Source organism: Malaclemys terrapin, chromosome 6 (genome assembly GCF_027887155.1).
Source record: "Malaclemys terrapin pileata isolate rMalTer1 chromosome 6, rMalTer1.hap1, whole genome shotgun sequence".
In the NCBI taxonomy this organism is placed as follows: domain Eukaryota; kingdom Metazoa; phylum Chordata; order Testudines; family Emydidae; genus Malaclemys; species Malaclemys terrapin.
The window spans coordinates 12800407-12816343 of NC_071510.1; the positions used below are offsets into that span (position 1 = coordinate 12800407).

Sequence of the window (15937 nt, forward strand, 5' to 3'; positions counted from 1 at the left end):
TGGAAGTGCACCCAAACCCACTCACTCAATGAAAGATTCTCATTGACCTCAGTGGACTTTGGATCAGGACCCTAATAAACATAGTATTGTTTATATAGCTCTCTCTTGATTGTCGTATTGTTTGCTGTACCATATCATTTGAAATAGTTATAGCCCATGAGGCCCGTCTCCATTGCATCCTTCAGTTAGTCACTGGCTATATGGTGGAACCCTAATCTTGTTCCTCTCTAATACAATCCTGCCCTCTCATGTCACGGTGTCTATGGCCTGTGCTAAGGATGTTGCAGTGATAACGTTATAAGGAGGTGAGCCGCTGGTATTACTGCAGAACTCCAGATTTTACCTTTTTTATTGATTCACATGAAACATTAATGCAATGCTCCCTATCTATTTTTTTCCACAAAACACGTTGAAAGGGAAAAACAAATCAATGATAGCATGAGCCTTGAATTCACAAGCAATTTTATGCAAGACAATTAACAACCAAGCAAACAAACAAAAATAGACATACACTTACATTTTAACCTTTCGTGGGGTGATTATTGGAGTCTCTTTCTAAGTCCAGTTAGGGCCATGGTGCCAGATGGACAGCACTATAGAGAAAATTCCAGATTTTTAAAGTTAGATACTCATGGTGGTGTGCAATACTTTGTGTTCTGCCAAATACTTGATGTGCAAATAAGGTATTTGTGAGCACACCTGGTCAGGTAGGTGCCTATTCCCCAATATGTATGCATGAATACTTCATCTCTGTATACTATGCAGATACATAAATTGGGGGTGTGACAATGTATGTGTGCAATTGCATATACACCTCTACCTCAATATAAGGCGACCCGATATAACACGAATTCGGATATAACGCGGTAAAGCAGCGCTCCGGTGGATCAAAGCAAGTTCGATATAACGCAGTTTCACCTATAACACAGTAAGAAATTTTTGGCTCCCGAGGACAGCGTTCTATCAAGGTAGAGGTGTACTTAACTTTGAAAGTCTGACCTTAATTTTCTCTACAAAATCCTTTGAAGAGGTCCAGCCTGGATACAGGCCATTAAAACTTCTCCATCTCGCCCCAAACGGCTGTGGACCAGATCCTCAGCTGGTGTAAATCACATACTGCTAGTGACTTCTCTAGGGTTAAGCTGATTTGCATCAGCTGAGAATTTGCCTTTGTTCTGAAATGACCATTTCTAGGCACGAAAAAAGGTACTTCATAATCCCTACCCTAAACACCCAGTCAGTCCGTGGTCTCTCTTCTGAAATTAACAAAGGTACCTCTTATGATTATGGTGATGTGGAGATTATCCATTAATAAATGCACTAATATGCTTCAGCCATTTCACACAGGTTACTGGACAGTAACTATGGCTGCTCTCACTACCAACCTGAATCAGACTCAGGAAACAGCAGTGAAGGTTTCTGCCGCCCATCGCCAGTCCTTTCATAGATTCATAGATTCTAGGACTGGAAGGGACCTCGAGAGGTCATCGAGTCCAGTCCCCTGCCCGCATGGCAGGACCAAATTCTGTCTAGACCATCCCTGATAGACATTTATCTAACCTACTCTTAAATATCTCCAGAGATGGAGATTCCACAAGCTCCCTAGGCTATCCTTTGAGCTATCCCGTTTCTTGCCTTCGTTGGGGAGGAAAGCAACCAACCCTTTCCTCCCCCCTTTTAACATACCCTGTAATTAAAAGGAACAAATATTTTCATCCAGAATTAGCCCCATATTTACAGTTCTCAGCAATAGGAAGTAACAAAATAATGATGAGTGCAAACTAGAGATGTCAGCTACCAAACCTGTGAACTAAGCACAATACAGTTGAGTGTTATAAAGAAGAACAGTTCCAAACGAAATCCCTACACTATAAGGCATCTCTGAGCAACTGAATCTTCAATCTTCACAGGATGTCACCATTTCTTCATTCATATCCAAGTGCAAGTCCCCTTATCCTGCAATAAAAAAACCTGATTCTAAAGAACTGAGGTAGGCTACACATATTTAGATAACATGAGGTGGTTTGTGCATCTGAAGCTTATGCTCCTTGAAATATTTCATTACATAGACTGGAAGAAATTAATGGGATTTTCCCATTCAATTTCAGTCCTTAACATTTGGACTCTAATATATACATTTTTCCTGCTGGTTTCTGGGATGAGCAGCTACATGACGTCTTGTGAATCTTAATGGCAACTGAAACATCTACAGTAGCAGTTTTTTAAAAGGTCATGATATAACAAAGGAATTTGCACTCCATTAGTGCCAATGGAGCCTCATACTGGGACTAGCCTGGCATACAGCATATGTCAAAGACACCCCTAGCAGTCATATTTTCAATTTCTCATTACAGAGCATTTAGAAAAATGGCTAAGGGACACTGATGCCCCTTTTAGTCATAGATCAATGCCTGCCCCACTAAAGACCTAATGGATGAATGAGTTTTGTTGTGAAAAATGGCTTGTATAATATTTTCCATTAATGTGTAGGAACCTCAGTGATACATACAGATTTGTTCACCCAATATATCAGGAGTGGCCAACCTGTGGCTCCGGAGCCACCTGTGGCTCTTAATATGCGGCTCCTTGTATAGGCACCGACTCCGGGGCTGGAGCTACAGGCACCAACTTTCCAATATGCCGGGGGGTGCTCACTGCTCAACCCTGGCTCTGCCTCAGGCCCTGCCCCCACTCCACCCCTTCCCGCCCCCTACCCTGAGCCCTCCGTGCCCTCGCTCCTCCCACTCCCCCTGCGAGCCTCCTGCACACCACAAAACAGATGATAGGGAGGTGTGGGGAGGGAGGGGGAGGCACTGATCAGCAGGGCTGCTGGTGGGCAGGGGCGCTGGGAGCGGGGTGGGTGAGCTGATGGTGGGTAGCTGATATATTACTGTGGCTCTTTGCCAATGTACATTGGTAAATTCTGGTTCCTTCTCAGGCTCAGGTTGGTCACCCCTGCAATATATTGTTATGAGCTGGGTGAAACCTTGTAATGGGTGAGATTAAAAAGCCAAATGTGAATGTCAAAACACAGTGCGGCTGGTGAAAGCTAGAGAGACAGCTTATGGGTCTGGTGTTGGGGCAGTAAGCTATGAAACCACTCCTTTTAGTCTTTCTTCTTTGTACATTCTTGGCACGGCCTTTGATGTCATCTTGTTTATTTACAAGCCTCCACCAATTTCTAATTCCAACTGAAACATCCCCAAAGTCCGACTAGCCTGGACAGGTTAAAAAAGGGCCAACAGTATTTTAGACACAAACACATACAATATGATTCACTATTGTGGGGGCAGGCGGTGCCTGTGGCTACAGGGGCAGTCGGCAGAGGGTAAAACTGCTCTTCCCACACCATTTTTCTGGGATAAGCTGCTTTAAACTCCATTTAAGGCTTCACAGTCACCCCCATGCGATCCCTAGGAGATGTGCACCAAAAGATTTATGTCCTGGATGTCCTGACACTGCCAAATCTGCTTTACAATTATTGTTGGGTGTGAAATACTCACTGGGTTCTATTTATTAGAATGGTTTAAAAAATAATAATCTACAGAAAATGTTGCTTTCCCCATTTTGCAACAAAATTTTGAACTTTTCATCATTTTCAAGCCATCTCTAATGTTTATATTTAAACTATCCACCAGGGAGACATTTTAAAATACAATCACTAGAGTCATTATAAGCCATCTCAACAAGAAACATTTTTTTCCCCTCTGCACTTTCTTCTGGCTACAAATGACATTTCACTCACACTGTTCCTCGAGCTCTGCTGACATTACTGCCAATGCTGATGCAGAAGTAAAGCGCATAAAAAAAGCGATGCACTTTTTACCAGGAAGATTAGAAATGTTTTTTTTCTCTGTTAATACAACAGTTACAAAACAGATGAGCTCAAAGTGTTGGGGCAAAAATTTACTTTCAAACGTCTAATAATAAGAAGAATGATACAATTATATGTGACAGCAATTTCAGTGCTATAGTTCACGGTGTGGTCTCATCTCCTGAGTGAATGGAGTAGTCATGAAAATGAGATACTAATAAATAGGGTTGTGTGTTTGTTTGTTTTTTCCGCCCTTTTTGGGGGGGGGGAAGACGGGGATTTAAAGATTTGGTGACACCAAAATGTTTTGGGAATTTATGTCAATTTAGCGGAATTGTTTCTGCCAAAAGAATTGCTGAAAAATAAGCAAAATGTTTTGTTTTGACTTTTTTTGTTAAAGAAATGTTTCAGATTTTTTTTTTTCAGTTCAGAATGACCTTTTGTTTAATAATTTCCTTTTATTTTACTATATTAAAATTAAAAATGTAAAAATAGGCTCAATATCAAAATGAAATATTCTTTTCAACCTGAAACTTTGTTTTATTATTTGCTGAAATTTCAAAAGTTTTGGTTTTCGGTTTGACCCAAAACAATTTTTTTTATTTGTCAAAATGGCCAGCAAACCAAAAACAATTCTGATATCTGCACAGCTCTACTAAGCCTGGCATGAACAATGTGAGTTTCCTGAGAAAGCTTTGCCAACTATCATCAGTCTTAACTCATAACGTGGTAGTCCAGGCCTGGGCTGCCACCACTTTCTACTTTTTAAAAAAAAAATTTTCCTCAACATGGACACATGAGCTAGGCTTAAGAAACCACATTTTCAGTTGTGAAATGATGGAGGATTTGAACCCTGGTCTCTAGCACCTCAGAAAAGGGTAAGACACTAAACCAATGTGGCACACAGGCGAAGAGGGACCAGATAGTGTCAATAATAAACTATGAAATAAGAAAATGAGAGATTATTGGCTTTCTGGCCCATGGACTTGTATGTATAAATCAAGCATGCCATTGCAACAAGTGAAGAGAGTTAGTATCAGTTAATGATATTATTTATGGTTTAGACTAAATTACTGTGTATGTATGTGTGAGGGTGGGGGGTCACTGAAGCCAACTGAAAAACTCCTACTGACTTCCATTGGGACAGGCTGGATTTCACCCACTTTTCCAGCTCTGTGCATACGGCAGACATTTCATTGACTTGAATGGAGTTATTCAGATTTACTCTGGCATAAGTGAGAGCACAATTTGGCCCACAGAGCCCATTTCCATCAGCTACCCTGAGCTAAAGTTCATTTTGAATGCAGAGAGAGGCAGTGATTCCTAAACGATTTGGGGATATAGATCCGGTCTCCCAGGATACATGTTTGGTCCCTCAATCCCTTTCAAAGGTACTGCAACAGTTGGAGGGAAACGTGTATGAACATACTGGACCGACGTACACAATACAAGCAAGTTAGTGAGGATACTCAGGATTAATTTGGGGCAAATAGCTATAACCAATTAGTTGGACTGTTTAACATTGAAACGATGCAGTTCTTTAGTTTAGATGAGCCTTGATGCCCTGTCTAAAGTAGAAAACTGTTTGCTGAATTGTGTTTATTTGGTTTAAACACAGTAGGACATCCACATATTCTGATCAAATCACATTTAGACCAATTTATCCTGAACCAATCTACACCTGTCTTTTAAATTAATTAAGCAAACATGATTCCTCATCTCACGTAGACAGGATCTTATGGCTAAATGCTACCATCAGATACCAGTAGATCATAATCAGGTACATAGTTTGAATTGAATTATTTGGGGGAATAAATATGTCACTAGTAGTGACCCTCGCACTGCTCTCTGATTGAGAATAGTGATCTGTTTTCACGTTTTGTTTTGCATCTTGCATCCCTTCAGAAGGGTGGAGTTTGGGGAAATTTTTACTGTGCACCCCACTAACAGAAAATGGATTTCTCCAGCCAAAAACAGGCTTAAATTTCAGATGAAAAAAAATGTATTCCGAGTCTTGAGGGAGGCACAAACACCACCTCAGCTGTGGAGACAATAGGCCGATCAAAATGACAAGGAGCATTTCAGTAATACGAACACACGGAAATACACAATATAGTCTCAAATTAAACATGTTCTGGCATAATTTCCCATATTAACGACATTTTTGGACATCTCTAATGTAATCCTTAGTTTTGTATTTAGCCCTGAGATAACACAGTAATGAACACAATAGAAACGCCTGGACACAGATATCTAGAACTTTTGAAATGGACAAATAGACACCATCCATTTCTAAGTGATCCTAATGAAATCTAGATATAAACAAAGTGGGTCTAACTTGCACCTTCTGATAGACACTCCCCAATTTAAAATCCCTAGGACAGCAGCTGCTCTCAATTAGACATGTAGATCTACATTAATTCCAATGTGAGCAGTGGAATTACTCTAGATTTATACCAGCATAGGCTAGCTAAGTGCAGAATTTGGCCTCTTTACACTAATTTAGACTTAGGGCTTGTTTACACAAAAAGCTCTGACCAAAAGCAAGATTTAAAATGGATTTACTTAAGCTGGTGGAAAAGGCTAGATGGACTCTCTTAACACAATATAAATCTGGTATATGTGGTGTTAGTTGTGAACATTGAGAGCCACTTTTCAGGACGAAGAGCATATTGGTAAGAGTCTGTATAAAGGGGATATAAAGATAGTGTGGCATTCATCTCAACCACAGCATTCTGAGTTTCTGTAATCTCATAGATTCTCAGGGTTGGAAGGGACCTCAGGAGGTCATCTAATCCAACCCCCTGCTCAAAGCAAGGTCAGGCCCCAGACAGATTTTTGCCTTGGATCCCTAAATGGCCCCCATCAAGGATTGAACTTACACCCCTGGGTTTTGCAGGCCAACGCTCAAACCACTGAGCTATTCCTTGTTTATATTATTTAGCTTAAATTGATTAGGATGGTGCATGAATTGAACTGAACTAAGTCACACTTGGACTGAAATCATACAAATACTAATAATTAATAAAAACAACTATGTACAGGGTCTACATCTGTTTAACTAACTCCCTTAAAATAATTAATTTAAAACAGTGCAACTTCTGTGTGCAGGCAGGGCCTTACTTATGAAGGGCACAATGCTGCAACCCTTACTCATAGTTCCGTCAAGTAAATATGGCCCCATAATTCCAGTATCCAAATGCAAAGCAATTAGAGTGGGCCCAATGGCTCAGCACCGCTATCCCACTGGGTCAGGACACAAGCTTCTGAGAGGTCATTAGTTTAGCAGCTTTGGCATGTCAAGGCACAAGCCTCTTGAACTAGTTGGGTGGATGTGATACCACAAGTCTACACAGCTGGGGCACTTACAAGTCTCAGAGCCCAGGTTGACAGACTTAGGCTAATGCTTCGGCACTAAAAATAGTGGTGTGGACATTGAGGCTCAGGCTTTGAAGCCTAGGGATGGTGGGTGGGCTTGAGAGCCTAAGCTGCAATGTCTGGTTTTAGCATTATAGTGCGAGCCGGAGTCTGTCGACCCAGGCTCTGAGACGCACCGCTGCGCTGCTGCTCGCTGTGTAGATGTACCCTGTGAGGTTACTGGCTCAGCCCGTTCCCCTTCCCATAAACATACATAACAGGGCCAGATCCGCAGCTCCATTGAAGTTAAAGAGCTGATGAGCTGCGTCCAATGAAGCCAGTTGATCAGGCCTTCAGCATCACTGAATAGGGCGGTATAGAACTCAAAACACATGTACTGAGGAAAAGCACACACAACCAAAAATCTCCTATCCCCTTAGCCATACAGCATGAGAAACACGGACAAAACTCCACTGGTAAAGGGGAAAAAAAACAACACGGGCCCCAAAGTGTGAGCACTGTGCTTCAATTGTATTCAATACATCCTTTCAGCTTGCTCTTACTTTAATCATAGTTCACAATTACCGACCCTAACTAACATGCTCATTCCCACCTATCCTTTCCAACCATTTGGAACCAGAGATGACCGAACACATAAATATTCTGGCTGGAATTTTCCAATATGCCTAAGGGAGTCTGATGTCAAATTCCCTTTGACTTTCAAGAGGAGTTGGGCACCTAACTCTTAGGCCTGATTGAAAAGCCCAACCTCTATTTTTTATAATTTATGGATTCATTTTAACCAGCTAACCCTGTTTCTTTCTTTGCTACAGGTGGGGTTCTAGTCATCTTCTGTGACGACAGATTTGTTTTATTAAAGCATCTTCTACTCTTTACACAAATTTGTGACCAATAGTTTAGTGCCAACGGACAACAGCCCTGCGGTTATTTTAAAAAAGAGGTATTTACCAATTCGACATTAACCATTATCCAACACCATTCTGCATTAACTGTCGCTTGCATCTGAACATGGAGCACTTACATTAAGGTACAACACATCTGCTGTGCTTGTAAATCTACAACGAACAGTACATCCTAATATTCCATTCATTTCAACAGACTCTTGGGAAAACATTGGCAGTACACATAGGCTAAAATGGAGGAGCAGCAGCCAAAAGGCTCATTTAGAACACACTACTAATTGTCTTTTGTGTGTGTTTGTTTTAGATTTTAATTAGGAGGAAATTCTCTGATAAGGGAATCGATCCATTTTCCTGCAGCTGGTTTTTAAGCTGGTTTTTAAGTAATACAAGCTAAACACTGTTTGTATATAATGGATTAACCGTACCTATGTTGGGTTGGATGTCTACACAACTGGATGCTTTTGTAAGCGACTGCTCTAATACAACCACAAGTTATTGTGCTCGATGCAGGACTCCCTGGGTGAAAGTCCATGGCCTGTGCTCTGTATGAGGACAGACTAGGTGATCACAATGGTTTCATCTCACCTTCAAAATCTATAAATATGTGCTCCAGATTTTTTTGCCAAAGGAATCTTTTCTACTCATGCCTCGAAATCTGCTTTCTATGTGAAATTTGGCTTCATGTTAGGGAGGAGTGAATCAGTTAGGGGGAAAAAAGCCTAAACTGATCCAGAACGTTGCTCAGAATTAGTAATGAATAAAAACATTAGTGGAGTCGCGTATTGTTCACTGAGAGTCAGGGTGTCAGAATCTGGCCCTACACTTAAAATGCGGCACCGCTGCAGCTGCGCCACTGCGGCCTTTCAGTGAAGACACAACCTAAGTCTACTGACCGAATTTCCTCGTGTAGGCCGGGCCTAAGCCTTTGTAACACCCTGAGGAAAGGACTCTTCATCAGTTCCTATATCCCAAGCGAACTCTAGAAAGCAACTCAGGCTCAGACCCTTCCTTTTTTCTCTAGGTAGGGGAAGTAAGTAGCTGATTGGTACTGGTTGGTAACTAGGGTGGGTAAAAAGCCAAGGCTCTGGGCCCTCCCGACTCCTCTCTATCCATTTGCTCACATTTTAGCAATACCTGAATACCAAGGGCATCACATCAGACCTAGATCCAAGAGCGGCGTAGGCTGAATGAGGGAGTTGGGGAGTGGGTCTCATACCCTATACGCCCCTGCTCAGCCAAGACAGATAAGGGCACAGCCTAATCCATAAATGATTTGTTTGAAATACCACAACTATTAGAGTTATCCAGGGGCTAGAAGGGATAGAATACCATCGCTTGAGCATGTTTCATTGGCAATGCGGCCCTATTAGGCCTGTAAAGAGGAAGAGATGCTGATTTATTGTTAAACGTATTCCTTTAATAGTTATTTTGCTTTTTTTCCTGTTTGGAGTTACTTTGCTTAAGCTTTCACAAGGGGCACTAGGGAAGGGTTGACTCAGCCAGCCAACCAGCCCTGCGACATGGCAGTAGATGGTTCCTTATTCTTTTCCCCGCCAAACTGGATTTTGATGAGATGCACCAACGTACAGCAAATTGAATAATTTCTCCCATGGAAATTCCACGTCGAGGCAAGCACATGCCCTCTGGATTTTTGCAACAATCATAATCCCAGTAGGAGAACAGTCCAATTTCCCTCGTCTTACCTTGTGGGACAGATAGATGGGCAATGCTGTAAACACCGAAATCCTCAGTCTGTGCAGGGCTGCAAATGGAAATCAGACAGAAAAGAAAGCTTTAAAACTCATTAACATTGAGTGCTCTATGTAGGAGGAGGAGAGAGAAATACGGCAGCTTGAGAGTCATAGACTTGCAAGAAGAAAATTACAGACTAGGGCATATTGAACCAGATGTGCCTGCTGACTGCTAGCAAGAAGCTAAGCAGCTTGTCGATAAGTACCAAACTGGGTACAGCACAGCAACTGCACTCTGCACATTGGTTGATAATCGTCCCCTTGTGATGGGTAAAGATCTATGCTGACGTTACTCACTCTAGCTCAGTGGTCCCTAAACATGGGACACACACCCCTAAGGGGGCACGGAATAATGTTCAGGGGGGCATGGTAGGGCCTGGGGCAGGCCCTATGGGGGAGGAGGGAGGGAGTGCTACCCAGCCCCGTTCTGACCCAGCCCCTCCCCGAGCCAGGTTCAACCTGAAATAATTTTTTTGTCCCCATTTTTTTTTGAATTGCCAGTGAGCCAAAAAAATCCATTATTTGCACATTATTCTATTTATGCCATTGCTATCAGTCACCATCTCTTCTGTCCTGCTCTATGGGGAAGCTCCATCAGGAATCTCAATGCATTGCTTTTATCTGTTCATTTGTCAGAGTAGCATCAACAAGCTACCTAGGTGTCATGGAGTGAGGACTAGGAAAACTAGGACTTGAACAGCAATCTGGCAACAACAGTGACAACAATTTTACAGGCCACCTTCATGGGCTCACCACTGCAGTGAAAAATATAGCAAAGGGAAATGAAAATAAAACACCAAAGTCATTTGTAGGTAAGGATCAGAATTCTGCTTTACACAGGCTTGTAAGAAGGAGTTTTGGCTGTTAGACTAGACTAGAAATCCACGTTTTAGTATGCTTCTCGCAAGCTGACCAATACATTCCACCAGGACAACATTTAATCAACATGCCACTTCCACATAAAGGTGGGGAAGAGTGAGAGGAAATTCAGTGACTGGAAAGTTTCCTATACCTGAAGTCTTGGATTTAAGGAAGGATCCCTGGAATTTGGGCGCCTCTGAAAAGCTCAGATGAAATCTGTGTAAAGGAAGCATTGGGCAAATGTGGGGCTGTAGAGGGAGAGGCAGTACATAATGTACTAGAAAGCCCATCACCCTTTTCTTACAGCACGGATGAGACCATATCTAGGGCCAGATCCTCAGCTAGTATAAATTGACATAGCTACATTAGCTTCCATAGAACTATGATAATTTACACCAAGTCCTGGCTCCCCAAAAAACTGTATGGAGTTCTTGGAACCTCAGGGCCAGAAAGATTCAGTAGACAAACTGGAGTGAGTTCAGAGAAGAGTAACAAAGATGTGGGCTGGGAGCTTTCTTGGTGGTCTAAGCAGAAGTAACTACAATAGAAGAAATAGGATGATAAGAAAAGGAAAATTCAAAGGAAGTGGTGGAAGCCCTACCGGTTAGTCTTTAAATGCATTCTGGACAAAACACTGGGAAATGTACTCCTTCCGGCAAACCTGCCTAGAACTAGCCCACCTAACCTCAGTGTATCAGTTAGTTAAATGAACAAGACAATGCATACCTAATACTAAGGCTTCCTTCATTAATAAAATGAAACATGTCAAATTGATTACCTAGTAGCGGTTATCTTTAACGAAAGGTCAAACAACATTGTACGGCTAACCTCAGCAATATTTTAAAGAGGTCACTTAAAACTATTGGTAGTGAACCTCAGTGCAGGTTGAACAGTTATTGAAAAGCATTTAATTTCCTGGATAAAAGGCCTGATAGATGTGCAAATGATGATACAGTTTCCTTGATATGCTTAACTAAGGCATTTTACAGCTGAATTTAAATCAGTTGATTGCTGGACCGGTAACATTCGATGTGTGCTGTGACCGATTTAGTTATTTTGCTCAGCCTCTTTGAAATTAAAAGTGGCAGAAGCTATATAGAACTCTTTCTGTGGTCATAAATAATTTTTGTTTTCTTCATTCATTTTGAAAAAGGCCATAGATACAGTCTACAGTGAAGAAGCTATATAAAAAATTAGGACTGTCAATTAATCACAGTTAACTCATGCGATTAACTCAAAAAATTAATCGTGATTAATCACACTTATAATAGAATACCAACTGGAATTTATTAAATATTTTGGATGTTTTTCTACATGTTCACAGAATACAAAATGCACAGCGCTCACTTTATATTATTAGTTTTGATTACAAATATATGCACTGTAAAAATGATAAAAGAAATTGTATTTATCAATTCACCTCATACAAGTACTGAAGTGCAATCTCTTTATCGTGAAAATGTAACTTACAAATGCAGATTTTTTTGGTTACATAACTGCACTCAAAACCAAAACAATGTAAAACTTTAGAACCTACAAGTCCACTCAGTCCTACTTCTTATTCTGCCAGTCGCTAAGACAAACAAGTGTGGGAGATACTGCTGCCTGCTTCTTATTTACAATGTCACCTGAAAGTGAGAACACTTTTGTACCAGGTGTCACAAGGTATTTACATGCCAGACATGCTAAATATTTGTATGCCCCTTCGTGCTTCGGTCACCATTCCAGAGGACATGCTTTCATACTGATGATGCTTATTAAAAAGAATCGTGTTAGACCTTTTGGCCACAGCATCACATTGGGAACTCTTGTCCTTGTACCTCACCTAGCCCAATGAATTCCTGATCCTGACTGGGGCCTCTGTGTGCTACCTTACTTTAACTCTACTAACATTAGACTTTTTGTAAAAGTTCCCTCAAACAAAATTCTATGACCACATGAAATTTAGCTAATTTTTGCTCACCTTCAAATATTCCTGTTAACTCTATTTTATTGTCACCATCAGTAATATCATTTGAATTGAAGTAGCCAGTAGAGGGCCCAAATCAGGGATCTGGGCCATACCGTGCTGGACATTGTACATGAACGAAGGCAGAGACAATCCTTGTCCCAAAGAGTTTGCAGTCTTAGTAAAGTGACCCCAATCTTCCAATAATGTGCCAACTGGCTTGGAAAAAATGGTTTTAGCTCCAAAACGACAGCAAATTAATGCTGCTTTCATAGCAGCATAATGTGCCCATATTCCTGTCAGTGAGAGGCCTTCCATACCACTCACTGCCCTTGCAATCATTCCTGTCAGGAACAGGAGTAATAGAAGCAGGGGAGGGTACTTAGCTTTCACAGGCAGATCCTGAGGATTCATGTTGAATTACATTATAACTGCAGACCTCTCAGCTGCTGCTAGAATTCCCCGTGACCTAAAAAATGGAGGATCCATTAATTTAACCAGTTGTGGTTGGTGTTATAATGGAAAATATTGGGCAACCTTAACTCTTGGGGATGCTGCCAACTCAACCCATAATGTGGAAGGACCAACCAGAATTTCTCTTTTAGAGTTTTGGATGAATTCAAGTTCCTGTGTGTTACATGGAGTCTATAATCCCAGCAACACTTCATCGAAACACATAATGGAGCTTTAGTACCAGACAAACTGGTGTGCTGTAGACTTAATTTTGCCACAGACTAAGTCTCTGTGTAGAGATGCCCTAAGTTTGACTGAGATTCTTCCATAAGCAATATCCAAGGCCAGGTGAAGAGTTCAAATTAAATTAAAGTTGCAGTCAAAAGGCCTTAGGGAGATACACCCTTCAAAGACTATACAAGCAGTATTCATCCAAAACATATTTGCTATGCAAAATATAACAAGTTTCCTTAGCAACAAGCATTTTCATGTCAAAGACCTGCTCTCTCAGAACTTATCCACTATGGATTATTTATCCCATTATCTCTAAGTGTTAGAGGCTAACTAAAAGCATTTATTGTTGTTTTATCCTTACATTTGCATACATTATTAGCTCTTGACTATGCTAACAATAATAACTGTAACAGAGACTAGTGTATGTTATTAATTATTGGAATTAAGCTAGTACATCTACATATAAATGAAAATGTTAGAAAGCCCTTTAAAGTATAATGAATCTTTTTTATATCTTCAGCTGAATCTATAAGTTTTGCTAGTGACCTCACAAAAATCGTGTTGTCTGTTACTATTTAAAAATGTTTCACAACCAGCTAAAAGCAGTCCACATTATTTGTTACATGAAATAATTATTCATTTCACAATAAAGATAACGTTATTTTAATGCTAATAATAGCTAATAAATGTTGACTTTCAGATGAGTCACTGCAAGATTTGTCTATTTGAATATCAAATCTATTAATTCCCTATAAGTTCAAAAAGTTTATTCTGGTGAACTTCTGGTTTTCAGGCCAAGTTCTCTTCTGATATAACTTGTAATCATCTAGCCAGATCTCCTCTGTAACATAGGACAAAAACTTCATAAAAAAAATATCTAGAGCATAAACATCTAATCGTGATTTTAAAATTACCAGTCATGGAAAATCCACCACAAGTCTTGGTAACTTACTCCAGTGGTTAATTACCTCAATGTTAAAAATGTACCTTATTCTCAATCTGAATTTGTCAAGCTTCAACTTCCAACCATTGAAGTGTGTTATACTTGTCTCTGCTAGATTGAAGAGCCCATTATTAAATATTTGTTGCCCATGTAGATATTTATGGACTGTAATCAAGTCACTCCTTGGCCTTCTCTTTGTAAAGTTAAATAGATTTAGCTCCTGGAGTCTCTTGCTATAAGGCAGGTTTTCTAATCCTCTAATCATTCTCATGGCTCTTCACTGAACCCTCTCCAATTTATCAACATCCCTCTTGAATTGTGAACACCAGAACTGGGCAAAGTATTCTAGCAGTGATTGCACCAGTGCCAAATATAGATGTAAAATATCCTCTCTACTCCTATTCAAGATTTCCCTGTTTATGTGTCCAAGGATCGTGTTAGACCTTTTGTCCACAGCATCGCATTGGGAACTCATGTTCAGCTGATTATCCACCATGACCACCAGATCTTTTCCAGAGTCAATGCTTCCCAGGCTACAATCCCCAGTCCTGTAAGTATAGACTACTTTCTTTGCTTCTAGATGTACACATTTGCACTTAGCCATATTAAAGATCATATTGTTCATTTGTGCCTAGCTTACCAACTGATCCAGATTGTACTATAACGGTGACCTATCCTCTTCATTATTTACCATTCCCCCAATTTTTGTGTCATCTGAAAGCTTTATCGGTGATGATTTTATGTTTTCTTCCATTGATAAAAATATTACATAGTGTAGGGCCAAGAACCGATCTCCACGTGACCCCACCAGGAACACACCTACTTGATGATGGTTCCTCATTTACAATTACATTATTAGACCTACTTGTCAGCCAGCTTTTAATCCATTAAATGTGTGCCGTGTTAATTTTATACTGTTCTTAGTGTTTTAATCAGAATGTCACGTGGTACCAAGTCAAACACCTTACTAAGTATATTACCTCAATACTATTACTTTTATCAACCAAACTTGTAATCTCATGAAAAAAAGATATCAAGTTAGATTTCAAACTGCACAGAGGATAGTCTGGTTGGGAAGCACTGAGATTACCTGGGGAGTAGCTCACGCAAGTGAGCTTCCTGCCCTCTTTCTCAAACACCTCTAATGGAGACAAGGCCTGATTCTTCACTGCCTTGCACTTTGTGCAGCCGTTTGCACCTGTGCAAAGTCAACATAAAACCTCACCAGGTAGCATTTTATGTCCACTTTGCACTCATGCTATTGTAAGGCCCTGATCTAGCTCCCGCTGAAATCAGTGGAAACTGAAACAGGCTGTAGCACATGATTATTGACCACACAGGGTGCAAGGCAATGGCGACATAGGCCATTTGTCAAGGCCCTATTTCTGTTGGGCCCAATACTGTTTACATGTCAATATTCAAGTCCCAAAACCTGCCTGTTTGTATGTTAATTGTATGAATAGGAAATGTGCTGATATTATTCTACAGATGGAATAATGTCTGTTTGCCTAACACAAACTCAAAAATAGGGAAAGGATTTTCTTTAAATTTTCAACCAACAGCAAAATTTGCCTTTGGACAAAGAACAAGCATGCAAAATGTCTGCACTGAAAGGTGATGAGGAAATTTTTGAGGAAAAAATTTATTTTTGGT

General features: G+C 40.5%; 1 long non-coding RNA gene across 1 annotated transcript in view; it reads right to left on the bottom strand.

The window, feature by feature from the left end:
• Window positions 1–525: 525 nt before the first annotated feature.
• The window catches only part of LOC128839756 (uncharacterized), a 75980-nt gene continuing 60568 nt past the window's right edge, over window positions 526–15937 (bottom strand). The window contains exons 2-3 of the long non-coding RNA XR_008445523.1: window positions 9798–9856; window positions 526–593 (exon numbers count right to left, since the gene is read on the bottom strand). This is a non-coding gene — a long non-coding RNA (uncharacterized LOC128839756). The remainder of the gene's footprint in view (window positions 594–9797; window positions 9857–15937) is intronic.